We start from the raw sequence: 19,601 nt of genomic DNA, 5'->3' as shown, positions 1-19,601 counted from the left end.
TGACCGGCTCTCGACTCTCAAGAAGGGACCCGTTCGCTATGGCAAGTGTGATTGTCGCCGTAAATCAAGGTAGTTATGGGAGTGATCTTGAGGCGAGACAAACCCAGACTCAAGGTGTGTTAGTGTTTGTGTGAGCCTTACCGAATGCAGTGAACGAAGGCACTGTGTACCTAGATCAACGCCCTGCATTCACTGGAACTTGAAAAAGGCCATTGAGAGTCTCGGGTTCCTGTAGAGTTTGTCCAAACACGTGCTCAAGCACTTAGGTAGATTAATAAGACGCTACTTGACCCTTTGGTTCTAACCCCCGGGGGTATGTTGTTTCACAGGGGACGGGAAGGGGGGTTGCTTGCTTTATGCCCTCACGGGGTTCCCCCCCCCTCCCCCCGTCCCCCGTCGCTCAAGACAAGCGTAGCAGAGACAAGGACGCGTTCAGTGTACTTCGGGCTCGATTGACCGTTGGTTAATATATTGATACCGATTTGTTTGTTTACGGATACCTTTTTGAATTTTCGAGGTTTAATCCCATTACGGATATCTGCCCTGTTATATAAACGTTTGAAAATCATAGCTCATGGTTTGATAAATGTCATTCGGTTTGGCACTATGGCACCAAATAAATTACTTAAAGGGCATTTTTAACTGAAATTAGGTCCCTGGAAAGTTTTGTGAAGTACCCGAGTGAATGTCTAACTCTAGAGCTGAACTAAGAAAGTACATTTTCTTCCCTCGGGGAATGCTGATTATTTGAACGAGATATTGTTTTTCGTTTATTGTTTTAATCGAAACTTTACTACTAAAGTGTTGATTTATTTATTTGGAACAGCTAAAGCACTATAGCAAGGGTAAAGGATGGCATATGGCAAGGTACTTGAAGTTGGGTCTCTGGAAATCAAGCAACTGTTTGCGGAGAATTTTGTGTCACTGTTTAATCTTTTTCTTAATATATTGGATATATCACAAGAATTTCCTGAAAAATGTGCATTGGTTTATCTCACTTGTACGTGTGTATGTGCGCTTAACAAACAAAAAAAAAACTGTACCGGGAATATATGTAATTGAACAGAAGGAGGAATGTGGAGTTAATCTCTTCCCTTTGCATATTGTAACATTTCATATTTCGTCCAATAATTTAGAAAGTATGTACAGTAAATATAGGATTTCTTCTCCTTTCCGGTAATAAGTTTTTTCATGCTCAGGAACATCACTTTGTAATTGCATTTCCTAAGTTCTTACGTATTTATTTTTTCAGATCTTAAGAACAATGATATATTCACTCACTCCCGCACCTTCCCGCTATATTTCGTACGAAAACGGCTTATAGGATTAACGTCATTTTCAACTTGACATGTGATGTATGAATCGCAATTATGAAAATGTTAGATATCTCTCTCTCTCTCTCTCTCTCTCTCTCTCTCTCTCTCTCTCTCTCTCTCTCTGTCAGATATTCGATTAAATTTTGGGTCTCTCTCTCTCTCTCTCTCTCTCTCTCTCTCTCTCTCTCTCTCTCTCTCTCTCTCTCTGACGTTCGTCGGCAGGGTTATGATCTTGGCGAAGGAAACTGCCCACAATTAAAAGCAGCTCAATAGTATTCAGTTACCTTAAACTGACAACTCATTGTTCTGCCACGTGGCCTATACTAATTACCACTGGCATTTAGGTCAGTTTCAAAATATATTTCATTTTCTTAAAAAGCCCGGTAGGGGGATAGTGCCTACAGTGCACCTCACGTGGTGCACTGGTAGGCATTACCTAAGGGTCGCTACAGCGTCCCTTCGGCCCCTAGTTGCAACCTCTTTCATTTCTTTTACTGTACCTCCGTTCATATTCTCTTTCTTCCATCTGACTTTCTACCCTTTCTAAAAACTGTTTCCTAGTGCAACTGCGAGGTTTTCCTCCTGTTACACCTTTCATACCTACTTACTATCTATTTCCCTTTCAGCTCTGAATGACCTCATAGGTCCCAGCGCTTGGCCTTTGGCCTAAATTGTATATTCTATTCTATTCTATTTTCTTAAAGATAGCTGAGGATTTCATTATGGCTGAACTCCTTCCAAAACTGCGTCCCTTTAGTCACGTCACTGGGTGTATTTTATTTATTTATTTTTTTTTTTACAATGGTTGCTCTGGCTATGTATGAGAAGCCTTTGTGCTTTTTCCTTAACGATTTGTGTATGGTCGTTAGTGCTCTTTCGAAAGCGCTTGTTCTTGCTTGCTCTGCATGCATTTCCTCGGTGTTCGTGTTTCTGTCGTAGTGTAATGTAGGTCACGACCTGCCAGTGTGTGTGTGTGTGTGCGTTGCTGTGTAAAACATTTAGCTTTGCTTTGTTTGGAAACAAATCACAAAGTCCAAAGTTCATATTGCTCAAGAATTGATGACATTTCTCTCTGCGACTGATAAGCTGTTGAGAGGAAAGAAAGGTCGATTGGAAAAGTAATTCCTTTTTTTTTTTTTATAAAATCAAAATTATATTTCACCTGGTAATGGGATATATTACATTTATTTTTGTGGGGGGGGGAGTTCTTCTGAACTAAAAGTGGATATGTTTTTCTTATTGAAATATTCCCTTGTGTATGTATGTATGTATGTATGTATGTATGTATGTATGTATGTATGTATGTATGTATGTATGTATGTGTGTATATGTTTATTTAGGTACGTATGTATGTATGTCCGACATAAACTTTTCGACTTCTCTAAAACCACTGGATCACTTCCAACTAACCGTTGCACAAAGAATCCTTGGGTAGAGGCGATTCAAATTATTCAAAAGGGGGCCACGCCAAATTCTAAGGAAAGAGAATTAAGAAATAGTGAGGCCGTTCAGAAATACAATCAAGAACTACTTCTTCTAAGGGGAGGTAATTAAGAAATAATGAAAATTGTGAGGTCATTCTAAAGTGTAATCAAGAACTACTTGGCCAAAAATTATAAAACTGAAGTGAAAGCTTCAGCATTCAAACCATAGACTCCACAATTAAGGTCCAGAGCCTTACTTGGGAATGTACAGGGAAAGGAAAATCTTCATTATATACCTTCAGTTGCAGTAAGGTCTCTCTGACGAAATGGCATAAAAGCCTCTCGTTAATATATATCACTTTCTTCACCCACAAAGAAGTATGACTTTTTCAGTATTCCAGTCGCACTGTTCTCCACCCCTCCCCCCCCCCCGCCATCAACCTCATGTATTTCTCTAGTGCAATGAATTCATACTTTCTTTTCAAAATTATGGTTTTCTCTAGCATAGAATTTCATCTTTTTTAAGCGTCTCATAACGAAATTATCCTCGTTCTTGAATCTTATAAATGCTCAACTGATTTTTGTTCATGTTTTCAATGCGTACACAACTTGTTTCTAATTCGCTTACAGCTTCTTACGCCTGTAAAGAATTTCCACGGGTTTAACAGCCCCCTCAGAAGTCTCCAAGATCTGTTTGTTTTGACACCTGGAGCGTGTACGGAGCATTTATAGTATGTCATGATTTTTTTTTTCTTCTTCTTTTCAAGGTAACTCTTAAGACTCGGCATGTGGCTTCCTGAACGAAGCCAAACAGCCGATAAGCCGTCCAGATTCCTCACCACGAGGACTTGTCAAAGGGGCTGTGTTGGTGCATGTGTTGGAGTGATTAGGGCCTTACACCTCATGAGTGACCCGCTGGGGGGTTGAGTGGGCGTGTGGGTGTGGGGTTGGGGTGGTGATGGAGGGTGATTGTGAGGTTTATGAGAGGAGAGGCGGAGGTGTTATACACCTCTAAGGAGGTGGCTGAACCCTGCCAATTTTTATTCGGCCTTTAGGCCTACGACGTTGGCTTTCATGTTTGTGTCTCTCCTTGTAAAAGTTGTTTACATTTGGCTTCGTAACAGTAAGGTGTCATTCGTTTTTATATGTATATATAATTTTTTTTACTTCAGGTAAGTGTTAGTGTCTAACGGTTCTGGCAGGTAAAATCTACACGTTTACTTGTGTACAAATCCAGAATATTTTTATATTTATATATCTTGTCATCTAGGAATCTGTCGGTTTATTTAGTGCTGTAAATCTCAGGTCGGTTTATCCAGACTGCGTAAAAAAAAATGAAAATAAAAAAGTTTCCAGACATCCTGATATTCAAGACTAGTCCCGTGAGATCTAGTGCACCGAATTTGAACTCTACCGGTTTTACGTCTTTGTTCATAAAAGATGATCGCTCTTGCTATGTGCCTAATTAGTTTCTGCCCTTTTGGCTTGACTCCGGCCGACCATCTTGCCCAGTAGAGATGGTCAGTTGCCTGTAAGGGGGAGGAGGAGATGAACTGGAGGAGAGGAGGTTGAGGCAACTGCAGACGCCCGGAGTTTTATTTTGATTGTGGTTTGTTTTTACTGCCTCCTCCCACAAAGTAGTCTGAGGTTTTGTAACACACCGCGTCTGTTTGTTTGCAAGGCTGTTTTGGCCGCAGTGAATGTATCTTATAAAGTTGCAGGTAGATTTTATTGAAATGCTTTCATAGATTGTGGGTAAAGGAAAAACAGGTTTGTTTGGTAGGTTGTTTGGTCATAATGAGTGTATCTTGAAGTTGCTGATAGATTTTACTGAAAATGTTTGTTAAGGTTATGAGTAAAGGGAAAATAGACCTTTGCTTTTATTCATGAAAAGCGGTTCGAATAAGTTTGTTATTGTAGAGGTCAGTATCGTTTGTACCAGTTTTGGGCGGCAACTAGAAGATGGATAGTGCTTAAATATATACATTTGCGATTGGTTGGTTTATGCTAGCTCGGGCCTTTCTCCAAAGGGCGGCCCGTGAGTGCAGCAGAGTTTTGGAGGAAATGAGGCCTGGTGTGGACCTTGATCTGAATTCAAAGTCCTATAAAATAAATCAACTGTATTTTTAGAATTGCCGAGTATTTCTGATAATCTTTTGAGGATCAAATCGGAAAGTAAAATTCATGCTTGTTATAATGTTATAAATTGTTATGAAACCTGGGAAAAAAGCTTGGTATTAAATCGTAAAAAAAAAACAAATATTTAACAGTGACTGTAGGTTTCCTCCGTATTATTATCAATATTATTACTGAGGAATAAACTTCACAATAATCCTTTAAAACATTCCAGCTAAGCAATCTGGTCATCAATCTGATTTTCAGATCGTTAATGTGAGATGATTCCGGTTTCTGTGTGTCTTTTGAAGATCTAATCTTCAGACCTTGAGCTGTGCGTTATCCCAAAAAGAGCACATTTAGCCACAAGGAACAGGATCTCGGGCCATTGTTTTATCACTCCGTGCGGGAGTTGTCGAAATATTTGAGTGAAAGATTCCATTTTCGTTCGTCTGTTTGCTATGAAATCATTATGAAAAGTGCCGAGATAGAAAGGATTTTTTTTTATTGTTATACTTTAAAAAACGCAGTATGCATACATATATTTTTTTCCTGTGTATAACAAAGATAGTCGATGGGCCCAGCCACTCTCAGCTCTGACTCCTTCAAGTAAGACAGAACGCAATGCAGCTGAGTCTTGTAAGTGGCCACTGCAAAGAACCATTAGTGCCATCTACTTTGTGTCACGCAAGGCACACTGTAAGCGGTGTTCTCCGAAGGGAGTGAATAATATTTCTTCTTGACTGTGTATATGAGTAGGGTGGACTGTTCTAGGCTTGTATGTGATATTCATTTATTCTTAAATTCTCTTCTCTCAACTTGACCCATTGCAGCTCACTCCAGATTTCACAGATTTGTTGCAAGGTGGAGTCAGTTTCTTTTTTCAAGGCAAGGGTTTACTAAATGTTTGTTCAAATTAATCATCAGTCAGTTTTAATTAGATGATATTTACCTCTTTCTTAAGTTACACCATTTTGACTTTCTACTTATGATGGACTTATGAAATAAGTTTCTTTAATAAAACAGGCCTCAATCTTTTCATTAGAAGGGAAATAAAACTATATTTTTATACCTTTTTGTTCTTTATTCTCTCTCTTGATTTTCGGGTTTGGGTTCAAATAAGAAAAATGTAGGTGACATTTTAAGAGATTATCTTTGAATAATAAATTTTCATACACTTTCGAAATGATGATACTTGACTTCCTAGCAGATCCCGTTAATGTCTGATTAACTGCGAATCATCTGGCGTTACAATTACCTGGGTCACTGATTTCCGAGTGTAATTCCTTGATGAATCTGATCATTAGAGAAACAAACCCACAGTTATGCAACTAAAAATATATTTAAAGATAAAACTACACAGAAAGCTTTCTAGAATCTGTACGATTCCCTTTTGAAAAGGAATAGTACAGATTCTCCAAAAGTTCTCAGGGGTTTTATTTTTAAATACTCTTGTACCGTTGCATAACTGTGGATTTGTCTCTCCATTGTAAGACTCATGCCGCTGTGAGTATTTTTTAATCTGATCATTGGAGAAATAAATCCACAAAAGGGGAATCGAACAGATTTCCGAAAGCTCTCTGTAGAGATTTATTTTTAAATATACATGGTCATTATTAGCTGGATGGACGTAGATACTAATATAGGTTCTAGTCGGTGAATGTTAGTTTGTGCGTTTGTGTGTGTGTATGTTAGCAAGGGAGGGGGTGGAAGGAAGGTTTGGTTGGGGTGGGGGTGGGGAGGAGGGGTGGGGCTTAAGGCATCCAGGTTGAAATCAGATCTTGTCATCTCCCGAGGTCGAAATGGAAGTCGTCCTCATCATCTTTCCTGTTGCTTTTTCTCGAGGGCCGACATGGTCACTTTTATCTCAAGTCTGCCTATAACCCTGTTCCAGCCTCGTCTGCGACTGATTTCTTTCCTCTGGATTTGATCATTGAGCTGCTCTGGGAAATGTTGGCATTTGAGTCTTTCTTCTTCTTCTTCTTCTTCTTCTTCTTCTTCTTCTTCTTCTTCTTCTTCTTCTTCTTCTTCTTCTTCTTCTTCTTTCTTTCTTTCTGTCTTTCTTCTTTCTTCTTCTTCTGGATATGATAATTCACCTGCTCTGGAAAATCATGGCATTTGATTTTAGTACCACTTTCATTTGTGTTTGAACTGGGTCCGTTAGCTAAGTTTGTGTTTTATAAGATTTGTATATCTTTTCCTCGTATTATTATTCACAGCGCGTTTCTCTGCTAATTTTATGTGCCATATGGCCTGCATATGGTTTTCCTTTTTTTTTTGTACCTGGTCAATTCTTAAAAATGCTTTTATTTTAACCAGGTTTTCAAACTACTATTATTTTAAACCAGGTTTTCAAACTACTTTTGTTTAACGAGATTTTCAGACTACTTTTATTTTAACCCGGTTTCCATACTATTTTTATTATAACCAGGTTGTCATGCTACTTAAATTTTAACCAGGTTTTCATGCTACTTAAATTGTAACCAGGTTTTCATGCTACTTAAATTTTGACCAGGTTTCCAGACTACTTTTATTTTAACCAGGTTTTCAAACTACTTTTATTTTAACCAGGCTTTCAAACTACCTTTATTATAACCAACTTTTTAAACTACCTTTATTTTAACCGGGTTTTCAAACTATTTGCGTTCAGACGAAATTCGCTTCTGGAGTTATCTGTCTTAAAGTCTGAATTTCTTTCTAATTTTTTTTCCTGGATGTTTCATATCAGCATTTCGTAAATACATGCGCTGTTTTAACGGATTCTGTATCCAGTGTTTGAAAGGGATAGAATTATATCCCTCTCCCAAGGTCATCAGTTTTTTTTTTTTTTTTGGCTTGATTAATGGAAGAAGATACCACGAAAGAATATTTTGGAATGTTTGTATTTTGTGGTCTTTTACGAGTTTTTTTTTTTCTTATTTAGGTGGAATGAAAACAGTCTTTCTTGGTAAGAATGCATCCGTTCAGGCAACGACCTACAAAATATGGATTGCAACAGGTTCCAGACCCCTCCTCACAAGTCAGAGTTACTTAAGAGAGAGAGAGAGAGAGAGAGAGAGAGAGTCGGGTGGGGGGTTGGCTTAAATCCACATTGTTCTCTCATATGCAGTGAAGGAATGTACCTATTGATGACGTGTATATATATATATATATATATATATATATATATATATATATATATATATATATATATATATATATGTATATGTATGTACAGTATGTATGTATGTATGTATGTATATATATCTCTATATGGAGAGAGAGAGAGAGAGAGAGAGAGAGAGAGAGAGAGAGAGAATTCATAGTCTCTCGTATGCAATTAAAGAATATGTTTACCCAGCTGACGACTTCATAGTTGGTAAACTCATTTGCCGGCCGAAAAAAGATAACTGATTTATTCGACCACAAAATTGTTCATGGTTATTCTAAAAGTTTTATTTGGTGTAAATACATCAGACTAATTTTAAGTTTTTTTTTTATCTTGTAGCTAAAAAGGAAGCTCACTTCATTTGCATATTTGTATACACTGTCTCACTTCATACTTTTGTGTCCGAATTGACTGGCTAAATAAAGCAGATCCCGAGAAGTATACTTTTTTTTTTTTTGTGCATTGGAAAGGTATTTTCCTATTGGTGACTTTGTAGACTTATTTTAGTTGGTTTAGGAATTGATGATGTTTTGGAGAATTTTTTGTCGGGGGTGCTCCTGGAAATTTTGGATTATTGTTAGCGAAGAGATTTTGGTAGTGATGATGGAAAAAGGTGTTGGTGAAGTGTTGTAGAATAGATTTTTGACTTGAAGTTATTAAGGAGACTTGAGTGGTGATGTGGGAGAAGAGCTGTTGGTTGTGGAATAGAGTTTTGCTAGTGATGTTGGAGAATAAATTTCTGTGATGATGATAAAGAAATTTTTGTGGTGAGGATGGAGGAGAAATTTCTGTGGTGGTAATGGAGAAGAAATCTTTCTAGTGATGGTGGAGAAGAAATCTGTCTGGTGGTGATGGAGAAGAAATTTTTGCGCTGATATCGGAGAAGAAATTCCTGTGCTGATGATGGAGAAGAAATTCCTGTGGTGATGATGGAGAAGAAATTCCTGTGGTGATGATGGAGAAGAAATTCCTGTAATAATGATGGAAATGAAATTCTGTGGTAATGACGAAGAAAAAATTTTGTAGTGATGATGGAGAAGAAATTTTTTCTGGCGATGCTGGAGAAGAAATTCCTGTGGTGATGACAGAGAACAAGATTGACTGACCCGATACCAAACAGAAACATTCGGTAATAGAGATGGTTTGACAGACGTAGGCTACCGTTGGTAATGATGATGGAGAGAGAGAGAGAGAGAGAGAGAGGCACGGAGTGTTGGCGACGCTGACGGGAAGCAATTTAACGACGGTGGGGGAAGGAAGGTCTAAGGTGTTGGATATGATGCAGGCTTTGACCGTATAAGTGGACTGCTCACTGTTGAATATGTATAGGGAGGAGGAGGAGGAGGAAGAAGAAGAATCTCTCGAGGCCTGGCTACCTGGCCTCGCATGCAAAGTTGAGAAGAGGCCGCCGACATGACGGCCGGTAGCGCCCGCCTGGGAAGATTTGTGAGCATGCCTTATAAGTGGTTTTTCACACATGAAAATTTACCCCTTGCTTCCTTCTCGGATGCTTAGGTCGTGCGAGAGTGTTTTGGGAAGTGATTATGCACTTGAAAAGTAATATCGTAAATTGCAAGGAAAAGTAAGAGGTTAAAAAAACACCAAGGAGAATTAAGAAGAAAATCAAGGAAAATCAATGTAAGTATAATTCATAGAGAGAGAGAGAGAGAGAGAGAGAGAGAGAGAGAGAGAGAGAGAGAGAGAGAGAGAGAGAGAGAACTCTCTGTGAATATTTACATTGATTTTCCTTGATGCTTTGTTAGCCTCTTAATTTTCCTTCGTGTTTTTGTAACCTCTTAATTTTCCTTGCAATTTTTGATGTTACTTGCTTTCATTAATATATGCATATTATATGAAATTAATAATATATTATATAAAGTGACTAATTTTTTATTTTACTTAATCATTGAGGATGATTACCTTGCATTCTTCATTAGTATTACTGTTTAAAGACGTTTTGTTTTTGTATGAAAATATAAAAATCATATAATTCTAAAAGGAAAAAAAAGAGACTTCTTCCTGTGTTGAAACTGTTATTATTATTATTATTATTATTATTATTATTATTATTATTATTATTATTATTATTATTATTATTATTATTATTATTATTATTATTATTATTATTTTGCAACTTGTCAAAAAGCCCATTTACATACCCAACAAGATTCCACTAGATAGGAAGTCGATATTTATGTAAAGAATAATTTATTCTAACAAACAGAAGCATATTCTGATTTACTTTTCTTCTTTTTCAGGTGAGTCTCGTGCATTTATACCCTGTCGTAAAGGTCAGTTCCGGTATTCTAGTTTTCTTTCTGTTAGTATTCCAACATTTCCAGATGCATCAACATAATTATCTTCGCAGTTATACACATCTATGAAAATTGATAAAGAACAGGTTGGTGGTAGTTTACATTATTCATGTTTCCTGATGATACAGGTGTATATATATCTATATTTATATTTATATATATGTAAGTGTATATATATATAATATATATATATATATATATATATATATATATATATATATATACAGTATGTTTATGAATATCTACCGCTATGGATCAGTTTTCTCGATAATGGCTTAGAAATAAAGCCGAAACCGGTCAGGATTTACACCCAGTCTTTAATTTTCTTAGTGGTATTGAGAGACGTGTATATCACGTGTCAGAGTGATTATAATTGTATATACATACATATACATACATACATACATACATATATATATATATATATATATATATATATATATATATATATATATATATATGTGTGTGTGTGTGTGTGTGTATGTGTGAGTGTGTATGTGCGAGTGTGTGTAATACACGCTTTGTTTGTCATCCCCTTATCCCTTTTGTGTGCATTCACAACCTCGTCGGTGGTCTTTGTACGTGGGTGTCACACTGCTGTTACGCTGCCTCTTGTGCAGTTGATAAATCTCCCCCCTCCCTCCCCAACACTGATACCCGCGCTTGTTGCCCAACGTCCAATTCAGTCACAGCTTAAAACCACGCTGTGTAAAACGTCCTTAAGGTCAAGAAACGCAAAGGCGATAGTAACAGGCACCGCCTCTCTGAAGCCGCGGCACTCGACTCGACTCTACGTGTCAAGATGGCATCAGAGCCACTTGAGAGCGCCAGGCGCGAGACCCGTGCAGTGTTTGTGTGATTTACTCCGAGGTTGATGCACTTGATAAAAATAGGTACCCCGTCCCCACCTCCCTTCCTGTCCTGTGCACCGTTCCTCTTCCTAATCTTTGGTTCCATCCTCAGTCATCCCTCTTCTAGAAAGGAAGGAGTACGATTGGGACATTTGGATGAGGAGTTAGTGAGTTAATGGTTTCTCGTGACTGTAGGATTTTGAAGCTGTGTTTTTGTTGGTGTTTAGGGTTTAATCGCCCACACTTCCATAGCACCGCCCTTTGGCCCTTTCCAGCAATTAGGAACAGTACAAAAGGGATGGTGAAATTATTTGTATCTTTTTAAAAAAAATAATTTTTAATTAATGTGTAATAGACTGTGGTGTACCCATTTCTCCTTTGACCCAATTTCAACTCCTTACTCTGAAAAGGGACGTCAGTAAAGAAATAAAAAACAAAGAGAGGACGATTTGAATTTCATTGGGTCAAGGCTTTTTTTAACTCTCAACCGGAATACGTGTGATCAATTCCTCCTTCCTTGGATTTTCCTCTCAACGTAAAATCATACTTTTCTTAACCTCCAGCTGGACAGCCATTGATCGCACCGCCTGCGCCTCCTTCCTCGTCCCTCTAATCCACCCAGGGTCAACTTTGTGGTATCTGATCGTGCCACTCATGACTCCCAACATCCTTGCCACGTCCATTAGCATGAAGATGAAGCGTGGAGATGACAGGGGGTTCCGTCAGGAGAGAGAGAGAGAAAAAAAACAGGTGTTAAACATGAAGATCTCGACGCCCATGATCGTCACACGATCGAAGGGAGTCGATTGTCGGTCGGCGACGTGTGAATGGCAGCCTGTTAGTGGCTGCGGGGAGATTCGACACACTCGGCTTTTCCTGGAGAGTAACTTTCAAGTTTTTAATTGATGGTTTCGTTTTTGGAGAAGTTTAACCGGAAGAGGACTTTGAAAAATTGAATAATTGATAGTTTAGTTTCATTCGCCTGAAGACCAGTTCACAGAGAGGGGATTATCTCATTAGGTCCAATTACCGTTCGTGGAAATGTACTTTTGTGCGTGATTTTCATTTGAAACCAAAATTTTCTACATTCATCTCCGAGCTAAATCAGTCCACTAAGCTGGCCTTGACATGAGAAGAGATACGTGTGTGAGTGTGTGTGTGTGTGTGTAAACATTTTGCTGACTCCGGTGACCTAGATATTGTAATGCCACCAAAGTTTTAATCCAAAATATCCTTTCACGTAAATCCCTTAAGAGGGTAAGACCAGTACTTCTTTAAAAGAAGTGTATCATGTGCCGTGCTGTTGCCTAATACTAATTATCCTCAAGAATTCTCGAACGCTTCGGTTGATATGTTTTGACAGAAGGGAACTTCACGTAATAGGACCATTGATATGCTGACATCTCTGCGCTTTGTACATCAGTAGCGGTCATTAGCGAAGTGCTCTTCACGTAACCATGATTGCGAGGAATTATCGAATATTGTGGGGGCGTTCTCTGTCGCTGCGGTTGTGTAGATTACTGGAAGATTCGATTATCTAAAAACTGGCTGGAATTGTTCGGATATGTTTATGAATTGTTCGGATGTATATATATATATATATATATATATATATATATATATATATATATATATATATATATATATATATATATATATATATATATAAATATATATATAATATATATGTAAATAGATAAACATCCGAACAATATATATATATATATATATATATATATATATATATATATATATATATATATATATATATATATATATATATATATGTATATATATATATATATATATATATATATATATATATATATATATATATATATATATATAGTTCGGATTATAAATTAGAATGACAGTCACTGCATTCTTTTTATATCTTAAATATATTCTTCTCTTATGAATTCATTCAAATACCCTTCGTTCCAAATACTACTAACTATCTAATCTTTATTGACTGTGTAACACGTTCACAGTTAACTTTCCGTCTTACCATTTCTCCCGTAAACGTCCACAGATTTTCATCATTCGACCTTAGTTTTGTCTACCTATGGGGCTGGCAGCTAGTAAGGGTCTCGTTTTCTTTTTAGGGAAGTTATCCTCGGTTCATGGCCCGGATCTCTTTGATGCTTTCGGAGGAAAGTAGAGTTTGCGAAGTAATTTTCCCCCGCCTTTCTTTTCATGGACGACCTGAATCATCTCCTGTCTTTAAGACATCTTGAATTGACCTTCGGAAAGCGCTTTGCTGCATATTGTCAACTTGCATGTTGCATATACATTAACGCCGTTTTTTACCGTGGTTGGTGTGACGCCAGTTTGTCTAAATTGAATCAGTCACTGAGCAGTGACTGAAAAGCATGTGCTTTTATGATTATACAGACCTCTGTTATTGTGACGCCTATATGTAAACATTCAGTCAGTCACTGAACAGTGACTGAATACTATGTGCTTTTATGATTAGACAGACCTCAGTTATTGTGACGCCTATATGTAAAAATTCAATCAGTCACTCAGCAGTGACTAATAAACGTTTTTCAAGCATCTGCGTGTGTGTGTGTGTATGTGAGTATGTTCGTGTTATTTTTTTTTTTCTTTCTGTTCGCCTCCATATAAGAAAGTTACATTACGCTGCGTTGATCTGTGCCAGGGATCAAAGCCCTTGTTGATTCGTGCCGTCATTCAGCTACAAGAAGATTTACTCTAGAATTTGAAATCGGATATCATGACTGGCCGTTTCGTTATTCCTTAGAAGTCTTTGTTCCCTATGAATGAATTCTACTTTTGAATGGTTGACTTTGTGCGTAATAGTATTCAGAATGAAGTAAGTTAGTTGTGTAAGCCCATTTTGAAAAGAATGTACAAATCTAATATCTCTGGTCATGATTCATGATAAGTTTTTTTTTTTTTAAATGGACATAACTTAATAGCTTAATGGAATAAGGTTCCGCCCTATGATTTAAAAAAATTCTTTTATTTCAATGAAATTAGTTTAAATGACGTTGAAGTAAGGTTTAACTTTCATGATCAACTAATGAAAGAATAAAATGTAAATGTAAGATTTTTATTAGGGCGAATAGCAATCACTACTAATTTCTGATTGGTGTGTGCTAATGTTGATATTAGTGTAGTACAGGATTTTTTATCTCTTAATTTATTGCATATTCTTTCAACGTTGTGATTTTTTTTCTAATTATAGCTGCTTTTTATACTTCATAGGTTTAATGAAGTAATTTCATTTCCATCAGTTTGGCTGGAAATTCTACGGAACAAATGCGTATTGCAAAATTGCCTTATATCTTACTTTTCTTGATGACATTATTGATAAATGACCTTTAATAGAAAAAGCATTTTCCTGTTAAATCAGTATATTTTTCATGTAGTATCATTCAGTATATTGCAGATGTTTTCAGCACATTCTTACCTCTCTCTCTCTCTCTCTCTCTCTCTCTCTCTCTCTCTCTCTCTCTCTCTCTCTATATATATATATATATATATATATATATATATATATATATATATATATATATACATGCATATATAATGTATATATATATGTATATATATGCATATATATATATATATATATATATATATATATATATATATATATATATATATATATATATATATATATATATGTATATTGCGTGTCTGTGTGCTTGTTGAAAAGAACTTCAATAATAACCATTGCCTTAACGTATTGCACCTATACTTAGTGGTCAGCAGGGTAGCCTATACGTATGTCACCTGTGTTTAGTAGTCAATAATGAATTTCATATCCTGCTGTTACTGTACCTTTGCGGGCTTAAGACCCGAACATTTGAACGAGCGTTGTATCCTCATCTATGGGACATAAAACCCAATTTTTTGAAAGTTCGATTCAGATGTTGACAGAGCAGGCCGTTTCCTTTCCTCCCCATAATGAATGATGCTACTGCAATCCCTTCATCTCATTTGAAACCCATTACCCAACTCTCTCATTAGTGGGGAGCAGGGGGAGGTGGTGGGGGGTGGGATGGAGTGGGGAGGGGGAAGTTTGACAGAGGCTGCTGAGGTTAGTAATGGATCCGTGTAAGTGATCCCGGCGATGATTGGGACGTGTTACGGTCCCCGTCACTATTTCGCCCCCGAAACTCGACACGTCCCGTTATGATAACAGTTCGATAAGAGCGATAAGAACTATAATTAGATCGAAACGTGATTATTGTTTGGCGATTACCATGTCGTATTTGTTCGGTGATGACGTGTTGGGTGTCAGGTGTGAATGACTCGAGGAAAAGGTAATAGATGATTAATAGATGATATTAATTTTTTTTACCTTTAAAAGGTAAGAATCATAGATACTCAGCTGTATGGTTCTCATTGTAATGGATTTTTTATTTTATGCCTAATTTTAAGTTATTCATTGTAAAATTATCATTCTGATAAAGGTAACAGATAAATTTTTTTTATTTTGTATCCCGTTTAGAATTAGATTTCAGTAGAGAAATTTGCAGATCATATAGGCTGTTTTGGTGTTGAAATGTTTACTTGAACACAGCTCTTAATCATATATATATATATATATATATATATATATATATATATATATATATATATATATATATATATGTGTGTGTGTGTGTGTGTGTGTGTGTGTGTGTGTGTGTGTGTACTGTATATGTATACAGTATATATATATATATATATATATATATATATATATATATATATATATATATATATATATATATATATGTGTGTGTGTGTGTGTGTGTGTGTGTGCGTGTTTGTTTAATTATTCATTTATTTATTCTGGCTTCAAGTGCGACATTATATGTGCATCCTAATATGCTGTTGCACCATAACTTCATCTCTATGGCCGTAATTTGATATTCTAATCTGCTAAGAAAATTTAAAGCAGCTGCTATGGCTGTAGTAAAGGGACGAGCAGTAGATCCAGTTGCATGCAGGAGAATTTAATAATATAATCTCATTCATTTGAGAGAGAGAGAGAGAGAGAGAGAGAGAGAGAGAGAGAGAGAGAGAGAGAGAGAGAGAGAAGAACCATACCAATGCGAGCGGGAAATGATTTATGTCTGTCATAATTGTTTGTATTTAATATCTCCATCATTCATTTGTGCCTGTCATAATTGTTTGTATTTATTATCTCCATCATTCAGAGAGAGAGAGAGAGAGAGAGAGAGAGAGAGAGAGAGAGAGAGAGAGAGAGAGAGAGAGAGACCCATATGAGCGAGAAATTATTTATGTCTGTCGTGATTGTTTATTTTTAATATCTCCATTATTCATTCGTGTCTTTCCCAGTTTCTTCTTATCTTTTGGTTACAGAGCGGCGCCTTTGTTGTTGAATATTACTTTTTATTTTATATTTTTGGTCCCTCCCCCCACCCGCTTTGTTTAGTTAGCATATAATTCATTCAAGTAGTCACGTCTCCTTCATTGATGTCGAAACGCCGTAATGTTGAAACCAAATATTATTTGGAATTTAATACAAATATCACGTATGTTTAACTGTAAGTTCCAGTAGAATTAATAACATTCATCGTAATGGGTCCAATTACGTTGAATAATACCGCCTTTGATTTGTGAATAAAAAAGCGATTCTGACACTTTCTTAATTCCATCATAGATTATTTTAAGACTAGATATTTGGTTTTCGCATTCTAAACTAATTTACTCCACACGCTCAGAAAAAATGCTTTATAAGATTTCAAGCAGCGTGGTATTTTGGTCACTGAGGTCATATACTGTCCTCTGAACCCAAAGTAGTTTACTGATAGAACTCTAAAATATATCACTAATATTAACCATATAAAGTAAGGTGCTTCAGAAGGAACTGCCGTTACCATGGAAACAAAAGCTACCAAGACTAATCAGATGGTTAATAGTGATCAGGTGTGACAGTGTAAAATATCCTTCACGAAATTTACGAAATCGTCATAGATGATCACATTATGATAGCACTGATAATTTGTCATAGATGTGAAAAACTCTATAATGAATAACGAAAGTTCTGAATTATTCTTAAACCATTTTTAAACGATTTGATCTTGTGGCCAATATTTTTCTCCTCTAGTACTTCTGAATTCACCGATACGTTAAGAAAACGTTGTTTACAAGTAGGAATTATCTGAGAATTACTAGAAACTCCTTATCTGATTTGGCGTCTGTGTAAATGATAAACTCGTGGGTATTCAAGCTTGTGGTAGATTTAATAATTCTACGTTTAATACAAACTCTGTGGATGATAGAGGAAGTTTTTTGAGATTCTAGATAGAATATTAATCAGTATTAAGAATGGCAGTGAGCAGTTTCGTTTTGAAATGAACTGGCAGTTTTTGGTATAAAAACTGGTTCAAGACAAGCAGCGATTCAAGTTTTTGGTCTTTGTTTGACCCGTTCACACTCTGTAAAAATTGTATTCACCAGAGTTATGCGTGCAATATTGTTTAAGGTATCACATTTTTACTCAGTTTCTGGCTGCTGGACTTTTTAAGCCTTACTTTCAAACAATTTTCACTGAAGTGTCTGTCGAGAATGTGGCGAAACGCACGTTTGAATGTGACAAGAGTATAAACTCGAGAACGAATTCCACCTTATCAGTATTACCTGTACCATAAGGTCACATATCTCCAGGAATTATCACTATGTATTTGCCTACCGTGCTGATAAGTAAATTGAGAGAGAGAGAGAGAGAGAGAGAGAGAATGAAACCAGTAATGCTCGGATGGCCAAGGTGCATTCAGCCAATGCCCTCTCGCGCAGTCGTGACTGAGAGCAGTCAGGCATGGAAATGCGAAGGCGATTCCGTGCCAACTGTGCGACTTAAAGCAAGGTGATTTATACGTGGTGCCCTACGGAGCGAGGGCCCTGAAGTAAACACAAATGCAGTCCGTCAGCTCCACATCCTCCAACCAGCCACACACTTGGAGTCCTGGGTCCTCCACCACTTGATGTCTACTCCTCGTGTGCGCTCTCTCGTCCCAAGCTCTTCTCGATGAAGAAGAAACTGAATCAAGAATCACTGTTACTTAGAAAATAATGCCGTGGTTATTCGTTAAGGATTTGTCGTGTAATTCACCACTTCGGTGTAGATCTGTTCTTTTTTTAGAAAACAAATGCAAGAATATATTATCCTTTTGTATAGATGATAAAAAAATAGGAAACTGGCAAATGGCAACTCGCTACGAAGTGTTATAACTTTGTAGCATCTACTTTGTCACAAAAACATTTGATTTTGTGCACTTTTGGCACTGGTGATCAAACTTATATCCAAAAGAGAAGAACATTTCTTTCTTAATATAGTGAGCCTTAAATTAAAGGAGTCTTATAAAAGCCGGGTTTTGCCATTACCTCTTGAGGTCACTGCAGAGGTGTGGGACGAGTTACACGAGCGATAGGGAAGTTCGCGAACCGAAGTTCCCGTGCCTTGAACCAGTGAACCAACCAACCAATAAGCTGCCCATCCAGGGCCCAGCAAGACCAGGCCGAGACCCTGGCTGGCTGGCTGACTGTCGGCTGTGAGCCAGATCTCACTCTCAGACTCGGTCTCTCTCTCCCGCTCAGTGTGCAAGTGCCCGTCGTGTCGGAAGGTGGTGTGTTCGCGCTCGGACGGGATGACTTAATTGACACCAGAACAGTGATTTGTGGCATTATTCGACAACTTTTGAGGCTTAAACATCCAAAGGAATTGTGCGTTTCGACGGCAAGTGATGGATAGTGCTCCGAATCCGTTGCTTTTATTGCAGCCGGGCAGTGACAGGTGATTGTTGCAAGTGAATGTAATCATGTGCGCTTGTTTACTTCTAGAGGTGGAGTTGAAATTACCTGTTGGGTGATGTTATGATGATGTAGATTGCAACTTAATGTGACATATTTTACGGACTCTTATGCTCAGAGGACTTTTAAGGTGACTGCAGCCAAAGGAAGGCACATGTGACCTTTGGAAACCGAAGGACCTTTAAAAATCACAAAGAAAATGTGCATTGGTCCCATTGATGACTTTTTAATGTGTAGAAGGCCGTGCAGGTGCTAGGTAGACCGTGAGGCGAAAGGTTCAGTGTGTCAAATGTCCATTTAGTTGTACAGACTCGTGAATGCAAATGTCATTGTTCTAAAGGAATCCGAATTAATACATTTCTTTCAATAATAATCCACAAGAAACTATGACAACAGAAGGTTACACGTTCAAAAAACCTTTAGTTAATTTGTTCGTAGTGGATTATTAACCTTGATGATATTACCAAACATCTTAGCGTCTTAGCTTAAACTCATTGCAAGGAAAATGATTACAATGAAATAACAGTACATTCTGATCGGCAGAATTGTTCATTCAATCATGAAGAATATTTTGTTGAAGTTTTGAAGGATTTTATGGTGACGAATTTTGCTGTTATGCCATTTTACTGTTTATCTTT

At 37.1% G+C, this 19,601-nt stretch overlaps 1 protein-coding gene across 10 annotated transcripts in view; it reads left to right on the top strand.

Moving 5' to 3' along the window:
- The window catches only part of LOC136848220 (caskin-2-like), a 640,470-nt gene that overhangs the window by 482,406 nt on the left and 138,463 nt on the right, over positions 1 to 19,601 (top strand). For 2 of the 10 annotated variants that reach the window (XM_067120554.1, XM_067120558.1), the window contains exon 1: positions 18,674 to 18,946. The exons of 4 other annotated variants lie outside the window; for them this stretch is intronic. The gene's annotated coding sequence lies outside the window, so the exon portion shown is untranslated. Of the gene's footprint in view, positions 1 to 17,952; positions 18,020 to 18,673; positions 18,996 to 19,601 lie in introns of those variants that run through there. 4 more of the 10 variants (XM_067120555.1, XM_067120559.1, XM_067120557.1 and 1 more) reach the window with 3 other exon arrangements.

Source organism: Macrobrachium rosenbergii, chromosome 18 (genome assembly GCF_040412425.1).
Source record: "Macrobrachium rosenbergii isolate ZJJX-2024 chromosome 18, ASM4041242v1, whole genome shotgun sequence".
Lineage (NCBI taxonomy): Eukaryota > Metazoa > Arthropoda > Malacostraca > Decapoda > Palaemonidae > Macrobrachium > Macrobrachium rosenbergii.
Note: the sequence above shows the minus strand (reverse complement) of the source record. Positions and strands in the feature narration are given on the sequence as shown.